Consider the following 15,048-nt stretch of genomic DNA (forward strand, 5'->3'; position numbering starts at 1 on the left):
TGTGGTTCATAAGCCAAAATTATTGACTCTCTGGCCCTTTACAGAAGTTTTCTGATAGCTAATCCGGACTTATGCCCTGGGTGGGGGGTTAGGGAGGTTGGCGGGGGAAAGCTTTTCTTTCCAAACCTAATGGGCCCGTTAGAAGAGCACTTCTCATCTGTAGAGGAACCAATCTGCTCTCTAGGACCAGTGGCTCTTAGACTTCCTGTGGGGACCTTGGTTCCAGTGCTGACTTCTGGGCCCCATTCCCGGAGGCTTTGCTTTCAATAGGTCCAGGGTGGGGCCCAGGAAGCTGCCTTTCAACCAGCACCTGATGCTTCTGAGGTAGGTGGACCCCAGAGACACTGCCCATGTGCCCAGACACTGAGATTCCAGCTCCTTTCATGGAACAGAGATGTTTTCTTCCTGTTTCAGAAGCAGTGACCTTGAGGCGTGAGAAAAGCCACGGTGACGTGTGTGTGTGGAGTGGAGTGGGGGCCCAGAGGAGGGCTACTGAGTGGGGAGGGAGCACCCCAACCAAGCAGCCGCCCTGAAGTGATCCAACCATCTGGTACCCAGAATGTGCATGTAAGATGTAAGGGACCAGGCAGGCATAGGCCACAGAAGAAGATTCTGGTCAAACGCTGAGCTTTGGGGGGCTGGCCTGGAAAGCACTTGGTCAGTTATTCAGGGCCACGGATGTGAGGGCGAGAGATCACACCTGCTGCCTCCTTGTGATCCCAGGGGAGAGGAAGCTAGTGCTTCTACCAGGCTGGCTCCTCAGAGGGAATTCTCCTCTTCCTCTTCCTCCGTATTATGAAAAATGTCAAATGTACAGAAAAAACAGAAAGACTAGTACAATATGTAGCTCACCACTTGGACCCAACAGCAGTCAACATTTTGCCACATTCACCTCTTTCTCTCTTCTCTCTGAATAGATTTGTTAGAGAGATTTTTTAGATAATACAATAAAGTTGGGGGGGCACCTGGCTGGCTCAGTCAGTGTAGCATGCGACTCTCGATCTTGGGATCATGAGTTCAAGTCCCATGTTGGGCATAGGGCTGACTTTAAAAAAAAAGACTCATATAAGATAACACATTAAAGTTGGTTCTTTGGTGCACAGCTCTATGAATTTTAACACGTGTATTGATTTGTGTAGCCACATCACAATCAGGATAGAGAGCAATTCTGTCACCCCTCCAAACCCCCTGGTGTCTCCCCTTTAGGGGTGACAGGCTCCTTGCACTTAGCATAATACCTCTGAGCTTTATCCAAGTGGTTGAGTCTGTCAGTAGCTTTTTCTTTTTTATTGCTAAATACTATTCCACTGTATGGATGTACCACAGTTTTGCTTATCCATTCACCTCCTGAAGGATAATTGGGTTGTTTCCAGTTTTTGGTAATCATGAATAAAGCTGCCAAAAACATCGGGTAAAGGTTTTCATGTGGGCATAAGATTTCATTTCTTTAAGGTAGAAATCAGAGTGCAAGTGCCAGATCATACGGTGTATGTTTAACTTCATAGGAAACTACCAAGCCATTCCAACCATTTCATAAATCTTTTTTTTATTATATTTATTTATTTGTCAGAGAGAGAGCACACAAGGAGGGGGAGCAGCGGGTAGAGGGAAAAGCAGGCTCCATGCTGAGCAAGGAGCCTGACACGAGACTTGATCCCAGGATCCTGGGATCACGACCTGAGCTGAAGACAGACGCCTAACTGACTGAGCCACCCAGGCATCCCCAGTCCAACTATTTCAAGGACTTAACAAATACCCTGACAATTTACTCCAAAATACTTGAGCATACATTTCCAAACACAAGAATTTTGCCCCCCAAATCACATGCTAGTATAAGCTAACAAGTGTTTCTAATACTTGTTTGTTTTTTATTTAAATTTATTTTATTTTTATCTTCTCAAAGATTTGTTTTCAAGTAATCCCTACACCCAGTGGGTGACTCGAACTCACAAGTCTGAGATTGAGTCACATGCTCTATAGAATGAGCCCCTCCAAAACCTGTTTTTTGTTTTTTTGGGGGAAAGATTTTATTTATTTATTTATTTATTTATTTATTTATTTATTTATTTGAGAGAGAGAGAGAGCAGAGGGAGGAGCAGAGGGAGAGAGACAAGCAAACTCCATGCAGAGCATGGAGCCCAACACAGGGCTCGATCCCACAACCCTGAGATCATGACCTGAGCCGAAATCAAGACTCGGATCCTGACTGTGCCCCTCAGGTACCCCTCCAATACCCGTCTTTTGAACAACTTCTTGAGCCCCCAGGCAGAAGACTGGCTGTTGTAGGTAGACCAGCAAGCCCATGGACACAGAGATGAGAGATTCCAGGGCCCCAGCCTGCCACGGGGACAGCAGGCACTAGGGAATGGGCATCCCAGAAGGTCTCCGGGAAGGCCGGGCACTTGAAGTCCACGTACCCCCCGTTTCTCTGGGTAAGAGACTGGCTTGGTGGCACAAACCCTGGGCCCATGGGGAAGAAAACAGAAACAGTGAGGTTGAAGTTCTTGGCAGCCTGTCAGGATCAAGTCTGAAAAGAGACAATTGAGTTATAGAAAATACAGCTTTCATTATCCCCTTCTGAAGTTTGTGGTCTGACAGTTATACCTCCTGCAAAGGTAGATGGTGGACCTGGGAATGGAAGCCAGGTGTTCTGACTCCCAAACCACAGCTGTTCTCCTGCACCTGCTGTCACCTCTGTTATATATATCTGCCCCGTGTCTCCTTCCTCAGTAGCTGGGAAGCCTCTGAGGGCAGGGTCTGGGCTATGTTCAGCTTCAGAGGCTAAAGTCTGGCACATAGCTGGCGTTTTATATAAGTGTATTGATTTGGTCCAAAAGGGACTGGGCGGGGAGTGGGGTCTTGATGACTTTTGGTCTTCAGGCAGGATGGTGGCCCCTTGGTTACTGATCAGCTAATGTGCAAGAGGGAGATTACAACAGCTGAATTGGGAGCCAGGGAGTGAAGGATGGGTTGGTCTCTGATTGGCCACTGTGCTGTGTGTGGCCCTGCTCATGTTTGGGCCTCAGTTCCCCAGAAGTGATATCTCAGGGCTTTTGCCTCCAACATCCTGAAACTGTGGGTGGGCCATGAGGGTGCACTGTGGGGAATGTGGAGTTGGGGTGAGGGGCTTAGGAACAGACTTCTCACTCCACTTTGCAGTCCCGGATTAAGGGGTGTTACCCCAATGAGGAAGAGGAGGAAGAGTGGGAGGGGAAGGGAATGAGTAAGGACTGTGGGTGGGTCATCTTTGCAGACTCATGGAGCTAGGGGGAGGGGACCTGATTTTATAGCGAAATCAGAGAGAACCGGAAACATTGAGGTTACTGGACCCGAGATCACAGAGCTCAAGTTGGCCAGCCAACTTCAAAGAAGATCTCATGACTCCCAGGTCAGGGATCAATCTGCAACACCTCACAGTTCCACTGAGTTCCGACTCTATTTCTGGAATACGGTGGCAGTAAAGATTAGCCCCAAGATGGCAACGGAAGTGTCCACTGATGGCCACACATCTACCCCAGGAAACCAGCCACCAGCCTCAGCTAAGGGAAGGTGGGTGGAGGGAAGGATGTTGCATTTCTCTGAGCATTTTTGTTGCCTACACACCGTTTTCTATTAACACCCGCCTCTTTTCTTTCAGACCCCACAACTTCGGGTCTGGCCACAGAAAATCACTGGGGTGGTAGAGCACGGATATGATGCTTTCAGAATCCTGGGTTCTTTTTTTTTAAAAAAGATTTTATTTATTTGAGAGAGAGAGAGAGAGCACAAGCAGGGTGAGCAGCAGGCAGAGGGAGAGGAAGAAGCAGGCTCCCCGCTCAGCAGGGAGCCCAACGCGGGGCTTGATCCCAGGACCCTGAGATCATGACCTGAGCCGAAGGCAGACGCCTAACAACTGAGCCACCCAGGTGCCCCTCATAAATAAATAAGTCTTAAAAAAATTTTTTTTGGGGGGGCGCCTGGGTGGCTCAGTTGTTGAGTGTCTGTCTGCCTTTGGCTCAGGTCATGGTCCCAGGGTCCTGGGATCGAACCCCATGTCCGGCTCCCTGCTCCACAGGAAGCCTGCTTCTCCCTCTCCCACTCCCCCTGCTTGTGTTCCCTCTCTCGCTGTCTCTCTCTCTCTGTCAAAATAAATAAATAAAATCTTTTAAAAAAAATATTTTTTTCCTTGTGATGAGAACTTCGAGGACCTACTCTCTTAGCACCTTTCAAATGTACCATACAATAGTGTTAACTACAGTTATCATGTGCATTTTAATATTCTTCTTATTAGATTTATTACTATTTTTAGAGATAGCTCTGAATGGGAGTTCCTGGGGGTACCTCTGTGGCGTGGTCTACACCAGCTCTGACCACCAGAAACAGAGCCACACGTAGTTCTTTTTTTTTTTTTTTAAGATTTTATTTATTTGCGAGAGAGAGAATGAGAGACATAGAGCATGAGAGGGAGGAGGGTCAGAGGGAGAAGCAGACTCCCCGCCGAGCAGGGAGCCCGATGCGGGACTCGATCCCGGGACTCCAGGATCATGACCTGAGCCGAAGGCAGTCGCTTAACCAACTGAGCCACCCAGGCGCCCTGCCACACATAGTTCTAAACTGTCTAGTAGTCATGTTAAAAAAAGGCAAAACTGAACTGGTGAAATTAACTTTCATATTATATTTTACTGAACCCAATATATCTAAAATATTATCATTGCAATGTGTAAACAACAAAACAGACTACTAGTGAGATATTAGGCATTATTTTCATACTTAATCTTTGAATTGGTGTGTATTTCACACAGTGCATGTTGATGCAGACTTAGCCACCGTTCAAATGCCCACGAGTCACCCCGTGGCCAGTGGGACCGCGCAGGACAGCGTGGTCCGTACTCGTTTCCCAGCTCCCTTTGCTCTGATTGCCATGGCAACCGGCCATGACACCCCCTTCACTGAGCCCTTTCCCTTCCCTGCCCCAGTCCTCCCTTCCCTGCTGTCATTTCCTGGCCTCCCCTCCCAAATAAACCATTTACCCTCGAAGCCTTGTTCCAGGGTCTGCTTCTGGGAGAATGTGGCCCCCAAACAAGGGGGGGGGCTCTTTTATCCTCCCACCACTTCAGGGAAGCAGGGAAGAAAAGCCCCTTTTTCTTTAGAAGGAATGCTGGGGTGCAGAGAGGGCCCGAGAATTGCTGATGGTCCCCCAGGAGGCCTGTGGCCCAACCACATGCAGAAGTTAAGTGTTCTCCTTGCCTGCTTCCACCCACCCTGGACAAAATATTTTTTAAACCAGGAGAACAGTGTTCCCCTGGTTGTGGGGAAATGGGTTTGTTTGCTGCCTGTGCCCCACGTTGGTACCTTGCAGCGTAGACAGTCCTGCCTGGCTGGCAGGGAGATCCCGTGGAGGCTGTGGACACAGCCCGAGACACCGTGAGGGCCAGTGGCAGCTGGAGGGGACATGGGCTCCCTCGAAGGGCATGATGGGAAGAATGCCCTTGGGTCCCCCAGCCTCATATATCCAGCAAGGGCAGCAGACAAGATCTCCTGGAAGTGGGGGGGGGGGAGGAAAAAAAACCTCCCATCTGTTGAGTATTAACCTCTGAACCATTTAACCAAACATTGGCTTCTTTTGTCATTTGATAAGGTGTATCCAGCGAAGGGAGATGAGAAAATTGGGAGGTTATTCTTTTAAATGACATCAGCAGGGAGTTCGTTTCTGCTGCAGAGCTTGGAGGGTCTCGTCTGAGCCATCACATTACCATGAGCACACTCAAGGACAGATCTGAGGGCTTTCCTCCGCCTGGGCGTTCAGGCATTCGCAGGGATATTTGAAAAAAAAAAAGAAAGAAAGAAAAGAAAAGAAAAAGCAAGAGGGATTTGAAAATAAAGCCCATGCACGGCGGCCTGTCTGCCCTGGGCCAGTGCTGCAGGGAGGGTGATTATGGAGGAAGGACTGGTTTGTGTCACCGTCACATGGAAATGTCCGATGGCTTTTCTGCAGAGACAACACCTCTCAGTCTTCCAGAGACTCTGTGTGCAGACTTCCGGACCTGTCGGGGACCTCCAAGGCCATCTTGCCCGTCCCGGCCCCCTTGAGTCGAGTTTCTTGGTGGGATGGGCCAACAAGCAGTCTAGACAGATAGGGACCTCCAGGGCTAGCCAGCTGGCTTCTGCTGGCAGATCTGACCTGTCGAGAGGACATCAGGCGCCGGACAGAAGCGGGGGGGAGCCCAGGCTTTGGCTGCTGTCTCTGGTCCAGCTCTGCCTCTCCTGACCTCCAACTGATGGGAGCAGGCTATCTCCTCAGGCCCCACCCAGGCCTCCTGGGAGGTGAAATGAGTCTTGGAGGGAGTCAGGAACCTGTTTTAAGTGCCTTGCATGACCATGAACTAGCTCCTCCTCTGTGGACCTCAGTTTCCCCACGGGTCAAAGGAGCTGGATGAGATGGTCTCCACGATTCTGTCATCCCTGCTGCTTGGCGGTGTTTGTTCATAGCGTTCCTTCAGTGGGGAGGAAGCTGCATCTGCTTTGGCCAATGACCCACAGCCATGCGTCGCAAGTCTTTTCCGCCATCTTTTCTAGACCCGTCTCCCTGAAGCTTCACTCTGTTTCTCGGGCCCTCCCTCCTTGGTTGCCAGAGCTGATGGAGTCTCACCTTTTCACCTGTCTCCTCATCTGGACTCACTAGTCTTGTATATCATATGTCACTTTTCTGGGGAAAGAGAAAAGCAATCTGCTCTCCCTAAGCCCTAAGCCCAGGCTCCGGGCTAGGCTCTTTTGTACATGTTAGCTCATTTAACCTTCGCAGCCCCTCAGAGCCAAGGATGAGTCTCATTTCAGGGGAAACTGAGGCTCAGAAACCCTGGCTTGGCCAAGCTCCCACACTAGGAAGGGGTGAGACAAGATCAGTTTGATTCTAAAGGCCAGATTCTTTCCGCTGCCTCATATAACACCTTCCCTGTGTCACTTAGCCATCTGGATTCTTCCTAGGCGAGATTCCTTCCGGGGTGAGGCTCCAGGCTCCTTGAGGGCAGAATGGTAGAGCATGGAATCTTCCTCCAAAGACCTACCTCCTCAGAGACAGGGGAAGAGGGAGGTAAGTAATGTCTCCGAAACTGGTTGGGACGTGAAAATTATTAACTTGAGCCCAAGATTCCACTGCATGTGACCTCACACCAGTTCCATTTTCTACCTCAGGCCGTGCCCTGTTTCGTTGACCAACCTGGCTCACTAGAGACGACTTCTATCATGAGTCCCACACAGCAGCCCACATGGCATAAGGCAGGGTGCCATCACTTCCAACACAGGGTAGTTGTGTGACCGTGGGTTAAGTCTCTCCAACTCGTAGAACTTGGTTTCCTCATCTGCATAATGAGCCTAATCATCCACCCGCCTTAACAGGCAGCGACCGTGAAGAGGCTTCATTGGCTCTGACATAAAAATGCTCCTTTTCCTGCTCTATCATAGTGCCCGTTCCGAGGGTCACCTGCAGCGCAGGCCTGGCAGACATTTGGTGGATGTATACGAGTCACCAACCTTTGGACAGCCCTTTAAAGTTTACCAAATGGCTCCACACTCTAGAGTCCTTAATTCTCCCGACAGACCTTTCAGAAGGCAAGGCCGCCCTTGCTCTTGGCCTTAGTCTACAGTCAAGGAAACTGAGGCCCATCTTTTATGGCTCCCAGTGGGCCGAGGGGTTGGGGCGCTTCTCACGGACAGCTCTCTGTCTTCTTGTCATTTGGAGAGAGCGGGCCTGGAAGGGCAGCTCGGCAGCCAGCTGCGGCCCAGATGTGGAGGCCTGGCCGGCCACAAAGGAGGTGGGTGGGTGGGAACGTCCTGCCATTTCGTCCCTCGAAGACAAATGGCTCAGGGGCCACTGGAGGCCCTGGAGGCTGTGGCTGGATTAGGAAGCTCCCCAGAGCCTCTGGGAGGCAGGAGCTGTGTCCGTCTTGAAAACGGCTCCTCCGTGTGAGGTGGCCACTTGGAGGATGCAGTCTGAGGGCCTGGGCTCGCTCGGTAAGCCACCTTCCTTCTCCTCAGAGCACGACTCTTTAAGTTAGTTTGTTGAGGCCCTAGGTCCTAAAGGCCCTCGTGCTGGTGTGGGCAAAGGCAGGCCTGCTGAGAGAGGGAGCCATCTTGGATAGCATTCTGTTTGTTTAGTTGGTTTTTGTGGGGGAGCAGCATTTTGAACTCTTTCTTCTGGCTGTGGAGTGAACAGACGGACAGACACACATTCACACACAGAGAACATGTACGCACGACATACCCACTCACACACCCATACACACGTGCACACACACACACATAAGCACACACATGCGCCTTCATCCACACCTCCCAAGAGCAAAAGTGAGCTCCCTTGAGCCCTCAGAGCTCCCTTAAGCCACTCAGGGGAGGAGGGAAGGAAGCTGGGTGTCATATATCATTTCTCTCCAAACAGGCAGTGTCCTCTCTGCCCAAAGTGGGGGGTGGGGATGGTCCGCAACCAGGAACGGGTCTTGGGAAGGAGCCCCTCTGGCCCATATTTCACGGACACCCCAGACAGAGCCTGCTGTCAGGAGCGCTGTCTAATTTCCTCCCCTGACTGCCGGCCCAGATCCCCCCAACAAAGAGGGGCATTGTGTCCTCCTCCCTACCCCTGGCATCTGTTCCACAGAGATCCGTCGGGGGATGCACAGAGGGGATTTGGGGGATGAAGGCGCCGCATCCCCCAAAAGGGCCACAAATTCTTGAGCAGAAAGAGCTTGGTCCGGGCCAAGGGGTCCCCCAGCCTCCCAGCAGTCCTCCATGTTCCCCCCTCCCCCCACCCAAGCTCTGGAATAGCTTCTCCTCAGGCGTTTCAAGGAAGAGGGGGTGAGGAAAACATTTAAGGGGTAGTGGCTGAGGATGAGAGAGCATTTTAAGGGGACTGGGCCTCCCCACCCTCTCCCAGAAGAAACTCCACCTTTAACCCTTGGTCTCCCCTTCTTGGCGGTGGGGGGGGACTTGCAGGCTTGTGGGGCGGCCTTCAGGGCGGGCTGCTGGGAAGAGGCAGTAATGCTTGGTTTTTCCTGCCTGAGATCTTTCACAGGTTGGACATTCTGGGAAGGGCACAGGGGTCCTGGGAGGCAGTGCTGGGGCCGGACAGAATGGAGGGAGAGTGGCTGGTGAGAGGGGCATCTGGGGTCAAGAGCCACTGCAAGACTTCCAAGAATGCAGGCGAGCAATGCCCTGGGTGTCCACTTTCTGATTCCCTCCTGGGGACACCTCCCAAGAGGCGGCTCCTCTCCAGGTGTCAGGCCACCGGGTCAAGTCCCGAGGGGGGCCTCCCGTGGGGAGTGTGTGTGTGTATTGGCTGGGGGGATGCTTTAATAGCTGAATCACTAGCATAGGGTGCACTTGGGGGTGGTGTTTGTGGTCACAGCATGGAAGTGGACAGGGCTTTGCTCTGGGCCGGCACATCAGAGGCAAATATGGAGCCAGCAGCCTCCACGCCCTTGACCTCCACCACTATCCTCTAGGGCTTCTCAGCAGTGCTTCTTCTCTGGACAGCTTGGTGCTTTGAAAACATTTTGCCCAAAGTGTCTGTTTATCTTTTGTACTCAAGGCAGAGCAAGCTCTTAGAATGCTCAGGAAATTGGCTCCGAGAGGGTAAATGGCTTGCTTAAAGTCACACAGCAAACAAGTAGGAGAGCAGATGCTAAGACATAGGACTCCTCTCTACTTTGTGCTTTGTTGTCACTGGGTTGCAGTCTTCCTGTAGAAGGAGAAGAAAACTCTGTCTAGAACGTAGGGTGTGTGTGTGTGTGTGAGAGAGAGAGAGAGAGAGAGAGAGACAAGAAACAGAGAGAGGGAGAGAACTTTACCCTGCTGAGGGCCACTTTGAACCAGGCCCTGTGCTAGGCTCTCTGCAGACTGGGCCCCATTGTCCTGGGGACAGGCTGCCTCTGTGTCCACTCACCATGCCCAGGACTTCACACATAATTGGCACTCAAGAAATATTTTCATGGAATGAATGAATGAATGAAGCCAATCCTCCCATCAACCGGTGAGCAAAACACGATCTCTACTTCATAGAAACATTTTTTCAGCAGATGTTTTCAAGCACAAGTTCAGTAGGCCCCTGGGATGAGAAAACTAGGCTCAGAGAAGTTAAGCGACTTGATGAAAGCCACACAGCCAGGCCATGACAGAGCCCAAGTGGGAGCTTCTGTGTGTCAGTCTCTGAAGCCCGGGGGGGTGGGGGGTGGGGGAGCAGAGCTGGGAAGGTGGTCAGGAGGAAGGGATCCCTCCCCCAGCAATGCAGAGAGCAGTAAAGGAAAGCAATGTGAAGGGAGCAAGGTCCCAGAGGCAGGCGGCCCGCGCAGACCCAGGCTGCTCTCTAGCCAGGTGTGCTGGGTGCTTTAGACAGGATTTGTGTTCCTGGAAAACTGGTTTTAAATCACTTCTAAAAACATAAATAAAACCCATCCTTTACAGGCACTGGGGAAGCCTGCAGCTCGACGGAAGTTTGCAGCACGTTTTCTTCTATGCCACGAGGGATTCTGTAGAGACTTTTGAGTTTGCCCTACTGGATTTTCTCCAAGCGTGCTCAATCTGCGGGATGGTGGAGAAATCCCACAGAGGGGCTCTGGCCCAGCTGAGCACAGCTCTTCACGGGGGCCCGCAGACCCAGCTGAACCTGCTCCCTTCCCAATAACACTGGAGTTAAGCCCAGCCATGGGCCCCAGGTCCAGGGACAGGCTGGAGTTCGGAGCCAGCAACTCCGGTTAGGAAATTCATAAAGAAAGAGAAGCTCTTGCAGCCAGGCCCACGGTGAGAGACGAGTTAGGTCATGTCTCTTTCTGTTCAATCGGATATTAGTCCCGACCCTGATGTCACCTTCAAGCTATTAAACATCACCCTCAGAAATGAGCGTGAATTGCTCACAAGGCTCTTATCAGGCATGCCTCTCAGCTTGCTGTGGTCAGGGGCCAGGCAGTGATACTGCTTCTTTGCCAATTGCAGGTCAAAGGGGAGAAGTTCGTTTAGACTTCAGACAGGACTCTGGGCTGGGAGTGGGGGAGAGAGTGACAGAGAATCTCGGTCCCTTGGCCAGAATCAGAGATCGTTCCCTTGGGCCGCAGAAACAGGGTAGGTGGCCAGTGTCCCTCTTTTGGGGCGTGGCATGCCAGACCTGGTGGGCGCAAAAGACCTGGACTGCATCAAGCCAGCCCGTCTAACCCGCTTCTGGACCACAGCTTCCCCTATGTCATGGGCCGTGTGGCCAGCAATGGGCACTCATGAGCTGACAAGCCAGGCTATGCCTCTAGTTGAAAAATTCCCTCTTCCATCCATCCGTCTATGCATCCATGCGCTCACTTGTCCATCCAAGCAGTGACTGTCTATTGAGCATATATTATGAGCTGGGCATCATGCTAGCAGCTGGAAGTAAAACGGTCGGAGAAACACATCCCCTTTTCCTCCCTCCGGCTTGGAGATCAGACCACAAATGTATATGCACAGAGCAAAGACAAGAATTATAAATTGTGGCAATAGCCATCGAGGAAGAAACACAGGTGAGAAGACAGATTAAAGGATAGTAGTGGTCCGGGGATGACGTGGCAGTAGAGAAAGGTGTCAAGATATTTTTGAAGGTGTCCGGGGTTTACAGCAAAGGGGACAGAGAGGGTGCAACCAGTGAGGGGAGGACCACGGGGACAGCCCAGAGCTGGAGACGAAGCGATTGGCAATTGCTGCGTTGATAATTATAAGGGATTACCTGGCACAGGGGCCTCTGCCTGGCTGGAGAATATATAGCTTTCAAGGGAAGGAAAGGGAGCCGCCCACCATGAGCTCTCCTGGTTACCGGAAGTGTGGTGCTTTCGGGGTACAGATAGGAAAGCGCGAATCCCTGCCTGACACCCGTTCTTTTCTTTGCATAGAGGAGCCATCAGAAATGCTTGCATCCCGGGGTGCCTGGGTGGCTCAGTCGTTAAGCGGTCTGCCTTCGGCTCAGGTCATGATCCCAGGGTCCTGGGATTGAGCCCCGTATCGGGCTCCCTGTTCCGCGGGAAGCCTGCTTCTCCCTCTCCCACTCTCTTGCTTGTGTTTCTGCTCTAGCTATCTCTCTCTGTGAAATAAATAAATAAAATCTTAAAAAAAAAAAAAAAAGAAATGCAGGCATCCCTCCCAAGCCCCCGGCCCAGGCAGGTGCATTTCTGAAGCCCTGAGCCCCACCGAGGCCCTTTCCCGGGGCAGTGGATCACCTACTTGCTTCACTTTCTCTCTGCCTCTCTCTGCGGGGCAGCTAAACACTTGATTGTCCTTGATGCTCTCTCAAGGATGAAGAAACCCATTCCCGAGAAGTTACTGTACGGGAATTCTTGCTGTTTGGATTCCTACCAAGCCATCATCTCTGTCACAGTCACTGGCTCACACTGGGGAGTCGCCAGTGGGTGGCCTTGCTTCTCTTGTCCAGCTTTGTACCCGAGACAAAGCAGAGGATTTTTACTCACTTGAGGAGCGGCCGGTCCCAGCTACTGTTCGCTGGTCAATCAAATGGCAAAGCTGAAGTGTGGGAGGAGCGCAGGGAGTGTTCCAAAGAAACCAGAAAATCCTTGATTGATGTGTGCGTGCACCTCTAATTTCTCCATGAGACTCTCCTCAACAGACTTCTTAACGGTGTTCATTGGGGAGATTTAAATTCTCACATGGAAAGAGACTTTTTTTTTTCTATTGATTTTAGAAATCAATGTTAATGTTGCTCCTGATGTTGAAAATTAGTAGGGCCATGTATATACATTAAAATGTGCTCTGTGTTCCTTTCTGGTAGTCCCTTTAAGTGCTCCTAGATGCCTAAGTCCTTGGGACGGGAATGAACAAGGAATAAAGGAGAGAAATCACACGTGGGGCGAGTGTGTATATACAGAAGGGTGAGTGGTTTGCTGTTGCTGGAGCACAGAGTTTGTGGCAGGGGTGATGGGACGAGGTGGTAGAGGCAGGAAGGGGCCAGGGCATGAGAACCTTGGATGCCTGTGAAGAGTTTTGAACTTTATTTTGTCGCTGATGGGACGCCATTGATAGATTTTAAATCTGGGGTGACAAAGTTGGATTTTGTGTGTGTGTGTGTGTGTGATTATTCTGCAGACGGACTTTGAGGAGTCTCAGATCAGAAGGAGGGAGCACTACTGGAAGCTTTCATTCAAGTGAAAGATGTTGACAGCCTGGACAAAGGCAATGGTGGCGGGCAGACAAAGAACACAGTGGGAATGAGGGATACCTACCCAGGAAGTGAAATGAGCAAGACCCAGTAATTGATCAGCTCTGCGAAGCAAAGCGATATCAACAACGTGTCCTAGGTCTCCAGTATGTGTGAATGGGTAGGTTGTGGTGTCACCAACTAAAATGGAGGCTTCAGAATACAGAATATGGAGTTCAGAATATCGGGGTAATGGAGATTTTCCCTTAAATATTTTGAGTTTGAGATGTCTGTAGTCACCCAGGTGGTATGAGCAGTAGGGAGTGGAATATGGAAACTTAAGCTCTCAGATCCCGGTAGGGGGGTGTTGGCCTGGTGCCAGAATGCCTGGATTCAAATCCTAGCTTTATCACTGGTGGTCAGTGTTCACAAGGTGGTGTGGAAGTAACAAATGATCCCCATATCTAATGGCTTACAACAAACATTTCTGTCCCCACTGACATATATGAAGGTTTGGCTTTGACTTTGTTCCACGTCTTACTCATTCTGGATCCCGGGCTTATGGTGGAATCCCCATTCCAAGCTTGTGCAGAGGGAAAAGAGCAATGGCAGGGACACAAGGACTCTAAAACTTCTGCTAGCCCGGGTGCCTGGCTCTTCTGTTCACATTCTATTGGCCAAAGCCAACCACACGGACAAGCCTGGGGTCAACGAAGTGGGGAAGTACACTCCTCCCATGGGAGGTACAGCATATGGCAATGATCAGGGAGCCATATTACCTTAGTGGAGAAGGGAGGAAATAATTGGGCCCAATCATATGCTCTACCAAAACCACTAACCAGCTATAAAGCCTTGGTGGTTTACTCAACTTCTCCCTGCTTTGCTCACGTCACCAGTAAAACAGGAATACTGGTACTACCTCTTGGGATGGCTACATAAAGCACTTAGAATGTGCCCAACACAGTACAGAGTAAACGCTATATAAATGTAGGTGGATGGAAGGGAGGAGGGAAGGGGGAGCTCTTTCTCCATGGGCATAGAGTTTCAGTTTGGGAAGATGAAAAAGTTTGGGAGACGGATAGTGACAATGGTTGTACGACAGTGGGATAGTACTTAACGACACAGAACTGTATGTTTAAAAATGGTTAAAATTTTATGTTATGCATATTTTGCCTCGATAAAAAACTTGTAGGTAGATGGGACCATCTGGGCAGAGTGTGAAGAGTGGGGAAGGCAGTAGGTAGAAGGCAGAAAGCTCGGGAACCAGCAGTGGGGGCAAAAGCAATGGAGACAGAGAAGGAACATTCTAGAAAGACAAGGAAAAGCAGGAGAGGTCAGTATCTTCTGAAGCCAGGGGAGTAGAGTTAGGAGGGAGTGTTGGAATGCTTGAGGGTGTCTGTTTTGCTTGTCTTTGAACCTGAACCTTCTCTTTGGCACCTTGATTTTGTGGGTCTGCTTTCCTGTGCTAGCTCCTGATGATGTCATTTCTGGTCAGTGCCCACGCTGGGCCCAGACTGCCTCAAGGCCGAAACCTGGCCTGGTCTCCTCTCTTGGCTCCCTCCGTCCCCTCTCTGTAGCCAGTTCTATTTTGTCCATGGCTAACATGTTGGTGAGACAAATCTTTTTTAATTAAAAAGACATAGGATTGAGGACATTTCTTCTTGTGGCATTTTTTATTACTATTGATGTATATTGTTTTATCCTGAGACACAAAACCTACAAATTCTGAACTTAAAAATTGGGGGGGGGGCACCTGGGTGCCTCAGTCACCTGGGGTACCTGAGCGTCTGATTTTTGATTTCGGCTCAGGTCATGATCTCAGGGTCGTGAGATGGAGCCCCGTGTCAGGCTCTGCCCTCAGCGGGGGGTCTGCTTGAGATTCTCTCTCTTCCTCTCCCTCTGCTCCTCCCGCCCCC

This window comes from Mirounga angustirostris, unplaced genomic scaffold, assembly GCF_029215605.1.
Source record: "Mirounga angustirostris isolate CCGP_5_RB_7025 unplaced genomic scaffold, mMirAng1.0.hap1 SCAF_17, whole genome shotgun sequence".
NCBI classification, from domain to species: domain Eukaryota; kingdom Metazoa; phylum Chordata; class Mammalia; order Carnivora; family Phocidae; genus Mirounga; species Mirounga angustirostris.